Raw genomic sequence first — 12,167 nt, forward strand, 5'->3', positions numbered from 1 at the left:
TTGAAACCTTGTTGAGGTCTCTCTTGATTCTTCCATGAGAGATTTGGGTGATTTCTCCATGAAGAATTGTAGGTATTTCCATAGGGTTCTCCTAGGTAATTCACCTCTTCCATGGAAGGGTTCTCAGGATCATAAGCTTCTTCCTCAAATGAAGCATCCTTAGTACTGTTTGGTGCATTTTGCATTCCAGACAGACTTTGAGAAATCAAATTGACTTGTTGAGTCAATATCTTATTCTGAGCCAGTATGGCATTCAGAGCATCAATCTCAAGAACTCCTTTCTTCTGACTAGTCCCATTATTCACAGGATTCCTTTCAGAAGTGTACATGAATTGGTTATTTGCAACCATTTCAATCAGCTCTTGAGCTTCTGCAGGCGTCTTCTTCAGATGAAGAGATCCTCCAGCAGAGCTATCCAAAGACATCTTGGATAGTTCAGAGAGACCATCATAGAAAATACCTATGATGCTCCATTCAAAAAGCATGTCTGAAGGACATTTTCTGATTAATTGCTTGTATCTTTCCCAAGCTTCATAGAGGGATTCTCCATCCTTCTGTCTGAAGGTTTGGACTTCCACTCTAAGCTTACTCCATCTTTGTGGTGGAAAGAACTTCGCCAAGAAGGCATTGACTAGCTTTTCCCAAGAGTCCAGGCTTTCTTTAGGTTGAGAATCCAACCATATTCTAGCTCTGTCTCTTACAGCAAAAGGGAATAGCATCAGTCTGTAGACCTCAGGGTTAACCCCATTAGTCTTGACTGTGTCACAGATTTGCAAGAATTCAGCTAAAAACTGATGAGGATCTTCCATTGGAAGTCCATGGAACTTGCAATTCTGTTGCATTAGAGAAACTAATTGAGGCTTAAGCTCAAAGTTGTTTGCTCCAATGGCAGGGATAGAGATGCTTCTCCCATAAAAATCAGGAGTAGGTGCAGTAAAGTCACCCAGCACCTTCCTTGCATTGTTGGCATTGTTGTTGTTTTCGGCTGCCATGGGTTCTTCTTCCTTGAAGAATTCGGTCAGGTCCTCTAAAGAGAGTTGTGCTTTGGCTTCTTTTAGCTTTCTCTTCAAGGTCCTTTCGGGTTCAGGGTCAGCTTTAACAAGAATGCCTTTGTCTCTGCTCCTGCTCATATGAAAGAGAAGAGAACAAGAAAATATGGAATCCTCTATGTCACAGTATAGAGATTCCTTGAAATGTCAGAGGAAAAGAGAAATAGAAAGAAGAAGGGGAAGAAGAATTCGAACTTTAATTAGATAAGGTTCGAATTGTGCATTTAGAAGGAGTGGTACTCCATAAATAGAAGGATGTGAGAAGGAGGGAAGAGGATTTTCGAAAATTCAATTAAAAGATTTTGAAAACATTTTGAAAATTTGATTGATAATTTTCGAAAATTGAAAGTGGAAGAGAAATCAAGTGATTTTTGAAAAAGATCTTGAAATTAGAAGTCAAAAAGATTTGATTGAAAACTATTTTGAAAAAGATGAGGTTAAAAAGATTTGATTGAAAAGTTATGGTTTTAAAAAGATGTGATTGAGAAGATATGATTTGAAAACAATTTTAGAAGATATGATTTGAAAACAATTTGAAAAAGATATGATTTTGAAAATTAATGACTTGCCTAACAAGAAAAGATATGATTCAAACATTAAACCTTTCTCAACAGAAAAGGCATCAAATTTGAGATGTTCAATCAAATCATTAATTGTTAGTAAGTATCTTTGAAAAAGGAAAGAAATTGATTTTGAAAACATTTGATTGAAAAGATATGATTTGAAAAAGATTTGATTTAGAAAAACTTGAAAAAAATTGATTTGAAAACAAAATCTTCCCCCTAGCACCATCCTGGCGTTAAACGCCCAGAATGGTATACATTCTGGCGTTTAACGCCCAAAATGCTACCTTTTTGGGCGTTAAACGCCCAACCAGGTGCCCTGGCTGGCGTTTAAACGCCAGTCTGCCTTCTTCACTGGGCATTTTTGAATGCTCAGCTTTTTCTGTATAATTCCTCTGCAGTGTGTTCTGAATCTTCAATCCCTTATATCATTGACTTGAAAAGACACAAATTAAAAAATATTTTTGGATTTTTTTATAATCAAAATGCAACAAGAATCAAATAACAATGCATGCAAGACACCAAACTTAGCAGTTTGTGTGCTACTGACACTATATGAGACACATGAACACTCAAGTCAATAGAATTTAAAGATCAAAACAAGAAATATATGCATGGATTCGAAAAATGTAACAAAAACATGCATTTGACACCAAACTTAAGATGAGACTCTAGACTCAAACAAGAAGTATTTTTGGATTTTATGGTTTTTTTTTATTTTTTTAATTTTTTTGTGTTTTTTCGAAAATTAAGTGGAAAAGGAAGGTATCAAAATTCTTAATGAGGATTCCAGGAATCAGTGCAATGCTAGTCTAAGACTCCGGTCCAGGAATTAGACATGGCTTCACAGCCAGCCAAGCTTCCAAAGAAAGCTTCGGTCCAAAACACTAGACATGACCAAAGGTCAGCCAAGCCTTAGCAAATCACTGCTCCAAAAGCAAGATTGATACGAAATCAACAAGCTCTTGTGGTGATAAGTTGAAACCTCGGTCCAATCAGATTAGACATGGCTTCTCAGCCAGCCAGATTTCAACAAATCATCATGAAACTCTAGAATTCATCTTCAAGAATTTCGAAAAAAAAAATACCTAATCTAAGCAACAAGATGAACCGTCAGTTGTCCAGCCTGAACAATCCCGGGCAATAACACCAAAAATTTGATGTTGTTGCCGGATCTTGGCACTGATGTTACCAAAGGCTTGCCCAAAACTAGAACAATCCCGGCAACGGCGCCAAAAACTTGACATGCGAAATTGTGAACTATACTTTTTCACAACTCTCATAATCCCTGGTAATGGCTCCAAAAACTTGGTGCGCTCAATACCATGGCATTACACAACTTCGCACAACTAACCAGCAAGTGCACTGGGTCGTCCAAGTAATAAACCTTACGTGAGTAAGGGTCGATCCCACGGAGATTGTTAGTATTGAAGCAAGCTATGGTCATCTTGTAAATCTTAGTCAGGCAAACTCAGATATATATGGTGATGAACGAAAATAACATAAAAGATAAAGATAGTGATACTTATGTAATTCATTGGTAGGAACTTCGGATAAGCGCATGAAGATGCCTTCCCTTCCGTCTCTCTGCTTTCCTACTGTCTTCATCCAACCCTTCTTACTCCTTTCCATGGCAAGCTCGTATAGGGTCTCACTGTTGTCAGCAGCTACCTCCCATCCGCGCAGTGAAAGCTAATGCACACACTCTGTCACAGTGCTGCCAATCACCGGTTTGGTTCCCTCCCCTACCGGAATAGAATAACTCTTTTGCGTCTGTCACTAACGCCCAGTAGGTTACAGGTTTGAAGCACGTCACAGTCATTCAATCATTGGATCCTACTCAGAATACCACAGACAAGGTTAGACCTTCCGGATTCTCTTGAATGCTGCCATCAGTTCTTGCCTATACCACGAAGACTCTGATCTCACGGAATGGCTGGCTCGTTCGTCAGGCGAGCACTCGTTTGTCAGGCGATCAACCATGCATCGTGCAATCAGAAATCCAAGAGATATTCACTAAGCCTCAGATGCTTGTAGAACAAGAATGGTTGTCAGTCACCTTGTTCATGGGTGAGAATGGTGATGGGCGTCAATCATCACCTTCATCATGTTGAAGAACAAGTGATATCTTGGTAAAAGAACAAGTGGAATTGAATGGAAGAACAATAGTAATTGCATTAATACTCGAGGTACAGCAGAGCTCCACACCTTAATCTATGGTGTGTAGAAACTCCACCGTTGAAAATACATAAGAACAAGGTCTAGGCATGGCTGAATGGCCAGCCTCCCAAAGAGGGTTTAATCATCAAAACATGATCAAAAGCTCTCTTATTACAATAGTAAAAGGTCCTACTTATAAGAAACTAGTAGCCTAGGGTGTACAGAAATGAGTAAATGACATAAAAATCCTCTTCCGGGCCCACTTGGTGTGTGCTTGGGCTGAGCAATGAAGCAATTTCGTGTAGAGACTCTTCTTGGAGTTAAACGCCAGCTTTTGTGCCAGTTTGGGCGTTTAACTCCCATTTGGGTGCCAGTTCCAGCGTTTAACGCTGGGATTTCTTGAGGTGACTTTGAACGCCGGTTTGGGCCATCAAATCTTGGGCAAAGTATGGACTATTATATATTGCTGGAAAGCCCAGGATGTCTACTTTCCAACGCCGTTGAGAGCGCGCCAATTGGGCTTCTGTAGCTCCAGAAAATCCGCTTCGAGTGCAGGGAGGTCAGAATCCAACAGCATCTGCAGTCCTTTTGAGTCTCTGGATCAGATTTTTGCTCAGGTCCCTCAATTTCAGCCAGAAAATACCTGAAATCACAGAAAAACACACAAACTCATAGTAAAGTCCATAAAAGTGAATTTTCACTAAAAACTAATAAAAATATACTAAAAACTAACTATATCATATCAAAAACATACTAAAAGCAATGCCAAAAAGTATACAAATTATCCGCTCATCAACAGCTACCAAGAAGAAGAGGTTAAAATTGAGAAAGCTTGCAAAGAATTAGAAGAATTCAAAGAAGAACACAAGGGAGTGGAGCTTGCAAGACCTCTTCCAACGCCATCACCATCCAATACAACATTCAAGTGGGTAAAATTCCTATCCTTAATCCTTACCTTCCCACTTGAATATGGGCTACTAGAGACGGATGGTCAACTTAGAGCTCTTTGTGGCATTAAGAGTAAGAGGGAGATGGTTAATGGTAAGAGTTATCAAGCAAGGTTCAATATGATTGCATGCTCCAAATTAAAGTGCAAGGATTGGTGTAGAGCTAATTTGAATGGGTCTAGAAGGTTGTTTGGATGTCTCTGTGAGAATTCAGATTGCTTGCCACCAGGTGGAAATAATGGTGATCCACAAGAAGACGGACGTAAAAGCAAGATTTGGGACCCTGGAATTCATTCCCACAATCAACTCTCTTGGGGCCCTATCACTTGCTTCAATTTGCTCAAAGGCGTTATACGCCTGGTTTGGGATCCCGGTAGCCATTGGAATTACAAACATTTGTGGAGATTCCTGGATCAGTACAAGCACAAGCCACCATGACAAGGAGATCACCACATGTCCAACTTAAGGACTTTAACTAAAAGTGCTTGGTGGGAGACAACCCACCGTGGTATGATCGTTTCTTTTCATTCTTAGTTGTTTTTCGTAGTAGTAGTTTTCGCATTTATTTTATTTTTATTGAGTTCTTACTAATATTCTGACCATGCAGCTATCTTATCTCAGGAACCGAACACCTCAAGCTATATTTCAAAAAAAAATGCACACACGACGCGAAAGCGTCGCTGACGCATTCGCGTCAGATGGATGTGTGTGAAAAATAAATTTGACAGAAAGTTGCGCGGGAGTGGCGCGAGAATGGAGCCTTTCGCACAACCAAGCCCACGCGATCGCGTTGCTTGTGATTTTTCGCCATTCACGCGGCCGCATCACTGACGCGGACGCGTGACCTGCGAAATCGACATATAAGAGTGTTTGGGCAGAGAGTTATGCTGGCTTGGGGCAAGAGTTGTGCTAAACGCACGGAATTGGTCACGCGGACGTGTGACCGATGCGATCGCGTCGATTGCACAAATGGCCATCCACGCGTTAGCGTGACCGACGCTATCGCGTCGTATGAAAATAGGCATCCCAAGCCATGCAAACAGAAAGTCGCGCGGGCACGCTGCTGGCTTCGCGCGAATAGCATGAAATCCAGGGCACGCGATCGCGTGCCTGACGCTTCCGCGTCGTTTTGGAAAGGTGCGACCCACGCGACCGCGTGCACCACGCGTTCGCGTCGCTTGCGCCACACTAGTTCGCCGCCCAGTTTTCTTTTTCTCTCTCTCTCCTAATCCTAATTCTCTCTTATTCTTTTATCCTTTTATTTTTCTCTCTTCATAATATTTGTCTCTTCTATTTTCATTTCTTATTTGCTTGAGGACAAGCAAATCTTTAAGTTTGGTGTTGTTGGACGCTGCGCTTATTGGTTTTCTGGCACAAAAGGGAGACGAATCATCTTCACGGAGGAGCACAACCTGAAGAATAAAGCGACCGCTAGGATAACTAAGGTGGTTGAGTTCCTTTCATTTTTATTCCTCCCCTCTTTTTGCTATGTTATGTTCTGGCTTTCTGCTATTTTGCTTTGTTTGTCGCATGATTTTTTATTAGTTAGAATTCTAGGACTAGTTTTTTTTATTTTAATTTCTTTAATGCTGAAAAGGATTTTCATGTACCACTCACTGAACTTGAATCTAAAAAAAGAAAAGAAAAAGAAGTGATGTATTGCATGAGAAATTGAGTGTAATTCTAAGAATAGTCTCATTTACTTAAATGTGGTGGTATTTTCTGTAATTTTTGAATGCATGTTATGAACAGTGCATATTTGAATTTGAATTAAGGGATATTGATGTATAAGGAACCGGAATTTAGAGAATTATTATGACTTCTCTGAAATAAACAAAAATTTAATCCTTGAAGCAAAAGAAATAGCAAAAGAAAAAATCATTATATAAAAACAAATAATAATAAAAGCAAGGTCCAAGGCTCTGAGCATTAATGACTAGGGAGGTCAGACATGATTAAAAGCTCAAAGAGTTGTTTCCCTAGTCATATGCTTGTGGTGTGATTGTGTCAAGTAATCCTTGAGACAGAACACTTAGAGTCGAGACCAAGTGCGTTTAACAGAGTATGCCAAAGGCTTTGAGCACCACTGTCTGGGAGTAATTAAAAGAAAAATCAGAACTCAGAGAGAGTTCCCCAGTTAAGTGCTTGTGGTGTTTCTGTGTCAAGTAAAGCTTGAGACAAAACATTTAAAGTCACGGCTAGGCTCAAGGTGCAAAGCACCAAAGAAAAAAATAAATAAATTAAAATAAATTTTTCTGTGTTCAAGGATTAAACTGAAATGAAAATATCAGAGAATTCATAATATTATCCGGATTCTAATTCCGAATGACAATAACATTCTTGATTCAAAGGAGAGTGAGATGCCAAACCTATTCAGGATTACAGTTATAAACCCCACTATAAAAAGAGACATGAGCTTAATCGAACTCTCATTCTCATGCAAATTCACATCCTAAACCTATATTAGTTTTGGTTGCTTGATGACAAGCAACAGTTTAAGTTTGGTGTTGTGATGCGTGAGCATCTTGTCTATCTTTTCCTAGTGAATTTGCATCTAATTTGTTGAGTTTAATTAAGAATTAATTATATTTTAGCCACTATGGATGCTATTTTGAGTTCTGTGTAATTTTATTTATTTTAGGTAGCATTCGGATGGATTTGATGAAGTTTCTGTAGAGAAAAAGAAGAAACCAAAGAGATGACCAGCGAAGACCGACGCGGACGCATGGCACACGCGACCGCGTGGAATGAAGAAATCACAATGACGCAATCGCGTGCCTGACGCGATCGCGTGGACTGGAATATGCACAAATGACGCGAACGCATGGATGACGCGGACGCGTCACATGCGCGATCTGCAAAAATACAAATGACGCTGGGGGCAAATTCTGGGCTGTTTTAACCCAGTTTCCAGTCCAGAAAACACAGATTAAAAGCTGCAGAATGGACAAATCAAGTGGTCCCCACCCATCAACTGAAATTCTGTTAATTAATTCAAATTTAAATTCAAATCTTATCTTTTAGGAAAAGATATTATCTTAATTTTAGATATTAGATTTTAAATTAATTAGGATTAGTTATAAATAGGGGAGACTCCTCTTCTATTAGAGGATCTCAGAGTCCATTAGGGGGATTCCATTAGAGAATTCTATACAAATTTACATCTAACATTCCATGAGCAACTAATCCTCCATTGTTAAGGTTAGGAGCTCTGTCTATTTGTATGGATTGATTTTATTGCTTTTTCTATTTTAATTTATATTGTGAATTTATATTTAAGAATTGTTTTCGTTCTTTATCTTATGAATTTGGGTGGAACGGAAGTATGACCCTCTTTCTATTTGAGTTCTTGTATAACTTGGAAAAGCTCTATACTTGAACAACAGCTTGAAAACAATTTCTCCTAAATTTTAATCATCTGGATTTAACGGGATACGTGACATATAATCCTTTTATTTTTGGGTAATTAGAATTTTTGTGGCATTTAAACTGGAATTTGAACTTCACCTTCTAATTGGAATTAATTGACCAAGAAATTGGCAGCTAATGAATTTTAGAGGAGACTAGGAAGGTCTAAGGAATTAGGGTCTAGTCACATATAGTTTGCCATAAATTAAATCCTACATAATTAAAATAGTTAGTAAGAAAAGTAAATCCGTAAAAATAGATAACTCTGAAACCTTAACTATTTTCTCATTATATTATTCCCAATTTATTTATTTGTCTATCCTTTTTATATTCTGAGTTTGAATTTAAACCTTTCGAATATCTCAAAACCAATTTCTGCTTGCCTAACTAAGCCTATCAAATACTATTGTTGCTTAATCCATCAATCCTCGTGGGATCGACCTTTACTAACGTAAGGTATTACTTGGTACGACCCGGTGCACTTGCCGGTTAGTAAGTGTGGGTTATAAATTCCGCATCAGATGTCAAGTCACATCATGTTAGTGTATCACTATAGGGGAAGGTCAGAGAGAAATTCAAAGGGGATTTTAGTATACCGTGGAGGTGAAGTGTCGTTAATATCCAGAGTCAATATCGATACGCTAAACCTTTTTTCATGGAAGGGTTATTCAAGGACTTGGGATATATGCATTGAAAAGATTTTTACTGGGGAAAGCTTGATGTAGGGGGTGGTATTGCTCTTAAGCTAATTAGGCTTTAGGTGTGGTGAACATAAATGAGAATGCAATTAGGAATGATGATAGGGTGGTACAATTTTGGGAATAAAAGAGAGTTTGGTATCACCTTGAGAATTCCTCTTGCTTACCATCCGGATGGATCAATGATGATCTACCTCAAGACGGGTGTGAGAATAAAGTGTGGGATCCTGGATTACAAGAAGAGGATCAACTTTGGGAGCCCCAAGCTTGTGAAGAACTCCATCAATACTTGGCTCAATCCATGAGAAATCTTGGGGCACAATGGAGAACCAAGCATTGGTGGGAGTTCCAAGATGAATACAAGCACAAGCCACCTTGAGAGGAGCTCCCCATAAGTCCAACTTAAGGACAATAAACAAAAGTGTTAGGTGGGAGACACCCCACCATGGTAATATCATTTTATTTTTTTTCTTTTGTACATATTGATAGAATTAGCTTAATTGATGTTTAGATTAGTTGGTTGAGTTTATTTGGTATTCTAGTGTGTTAAATAAGGTTTTAAGGTGTTTTGGTAGATGTTTGGAGGTTTGGAATGTTTGGATTGGTGCAAAAACATAGGAAAATTTTGAAAAATAGAGCACCATTCACGCGTATGCGTACATGGCGCGTACGCGTACCTCCAGCATTTTCGACCATCCACGCGCACGCGCCATGCACGCGCACGCGTGGATTGAGAAGTTCCACCTTCCAGCCAAAACCTGAGAGTTAGGCCTGCCTTGTGCGGAAATTGGGCCTAAGGCATAAACCAATTCACGCGTACGCACACCTGCCGCGTGCGCGCCACTCTCGGAATAATCCATCGATGCGGACACACTCTGTACGCGTATGCGTCGCACCCATTGCACCACCATCCGCGCCCGCGCGCCATGCGTGTGTATGCGCGGATTCCCTTATTTCAAGCATTTCCTTTCCTCTCTTCTTTCCATTTCTTTTCTCCTCCTTTCTTCCTCCCTTCTTCTTCACCTCATCCAACACTTCCAAACACCATTGATAACCATTTATTTTAGTTAGTTAATTAGTTAGTTAGTTAGTTAATTAGTTATTTAGTTAGTTGATTACTTAGTTAGTTTAATTTCCATTTCATTTTCTCTTTTTCATTGTAAGTGTTGGATTGTTATTCTTGTTTACCATTAATTGCTGCTGAGTATTAAAAAGGGATGTTATCTTAACATCATTATGTTTATAAACTTTGTTGGATTCTATTGTTGAGGTTATATTTTGCTACTTGGTTTTGAGTTTCTCATGCTTACCTTTTGAAAAATACTAAGTGATGAGAATTGCCTTCGAGCTTGTGACTCTTTTGAATTGCATGTTGTAGCTAGCCACCATGTGATTTGAACTCTCTCTTTGAGTGGGTCTTGATGGATGTTGAGCATTTACCTTAATGCATTGTGTTTCATGATTATATGCATCCATATGTATTTTTCGCTTGAATGCTTTCATGCCTCTTTAATGCTTGTTTTACATCACAAGTTCACTTAAAGTATCTCAAGCACACTAGGATAAGTGAAGTGCATGCTTCTTTTCTGACATGACTTTTATGCTAATGTGTATTCTAAACCGCGCAACTTAGAATGCACACTCACTTTTATTAATGTCACATTGATTCACTAACTTAATCCTAGTGATTTACCTCATTCCAATAATTATGCTTCCTTGCTTTTCTATCTTCTTATCTTATGGTGTTGTTCTCTATTGTTCATGAACAATGCACCACAAGCAATAACAGAAGCAAGAGAAAGAACACGCAGCACCGGTTGACCTACCAGCTGAAGGTAGCAATCCGGAGAGTCGCCGTACCCCCTTGCTCATTTTTGAGTGCAGCGAGGACGGTGCAAACTTTTAAGTGTGGGGAGGTCGTCCAACCGGTCGGCGATTTTGGGTGACAAATTTCTAATCTCAACACTGTTGCATTTCATCTTAGGTTTTTAGAATTTTTACTTGTATTTTCTTATTTTTGCATATATATATACACAATAAGCTTAGTAAAAATAATGAAAATTTTTAAGGATTTCTATCTATAAGGCACCAATTGATTTGAGTGAAAACTTTTCATAGAACTTGCTTGAATTATATATCTTGTGGATCATGTTTTTGAGCTAAGAACACAAGCTTGTGAGATTTGAGCCTAATGGTGTGGTTACATCCTATAACCACTTATTTTTCCTTCTTGTGTGCATTATTCTCTTTCTATGATTGTAATCTTTGATTTGTTTGATTCTTTATGTCCATTATTTTGTGTATACATGCATTTATATGATTGAGGTCATCATTTCAATTGGCTTACTTACCCAAATAGCCCTACCTTTGATCTTCCATTGTTAGCCAACTTTGAGCCTACGCTTAACCCACTTGTTCTTTAATTTAGCACATTACAAGCCTTCAAGCAGAAAACAACAAATGTCCTCAATGTGGATCTTTGATTAGCTTAGGCTAGTGTGTGTGAGTATCATTCAAGTGTGGGAATCTTGGGACATTGGGTGAATAAAAGAGTAATTTTGTATTGTTATTGACATTATTAGAAATTGGGTACATGCTCATGTATTGATAAAATGCATAGACCTTACGCATTGATGTTCTTGTATATAATTTGAAAGAAAGAAAAAAAATGAGAAAAACAAAAGAAAAGAAAAGGAAAAAAGAATATGGAAAAGAAAAGAAAAATAGAAAAAGAAAGAAAAAGAAGAAAAAGAAATAAAAAGGGGACAAAATGCCCCAAAGCAAAGTAAAGTCCAATAAAGATCAATGCATAAGTGTTGTGAAATGAAAAGGGATACATGAGTATGTGAAAAGGTGAAGAATGGGTTGTTAGGTTAGAACTTAATTGTATAGGATGTCATAGGTTAGGTGGGAAGTTTAAGCTTATCAAAGATTCAAATTTCAAGCTCACTTGACCATATATGCATCTTACCTTGACCCTAACCCCATTACAACCTAAAGAAAAGACCTCATGATAGATGTATGCTTGCATGAAATATATGTTGATTGTTAGAAGAAAAAACAAATTTTGGAAAGCATGATTAGGAGAGAATTGAGTGAATCAACCCTAAACACTTGAGCGAATAGAGTGCAAACACATCCAGTGAGGGTTTGATGCTCAATTATATGTTTCCACCTACAATCATCTCTTCATGCAAGTTTGTAAAAATATTTAATAACTCAATCCAATTGTGGATTAGACTTGCTAGTCCTTAGCCCTCGTGCATATATGCTTCTTGGGAATTGATTTATTTTGACCAAGCAATTGCATTCATTTAGATAGTTGCATTTAGATAGGTTGCA

The 12,167-nt window shown here is 38.4% G+C and overlaps 1 non-coding gene across 1 annotated transcript; it reads left to right on the forward strand.

The window, feature by feature from the left end:
• Positions 1-479: 479 nt before the first annotated feature.
• Positions 480-587, forward strand: LOC130953790 (small nucleolar RNA R71). The gene has a single exon (XR_009075951.1). It is a non-coding gene; the product is annotated as a small nucleolar RNA R71 (small nucleolar RNA).
• Positions 588-12,167: the final 11,580 nt, after the last annotated feature.

The sequence above is a fragment of the Arachis stenosperma genome, chromosome 9 (genome assembly GCF_014773155.1).
Source record: "Arachis stenosperma cultivar V10309 chromosome 9, arast.V10309.gnm1.PFL2, whole genome shotgun sequence".
Lineage (NCBI taxonomy): Eukaryota > Viridiplantae > Streptophyta > Magnoliopsida > Fabales > Fabaceae > Arachis > Arachis stenosperma.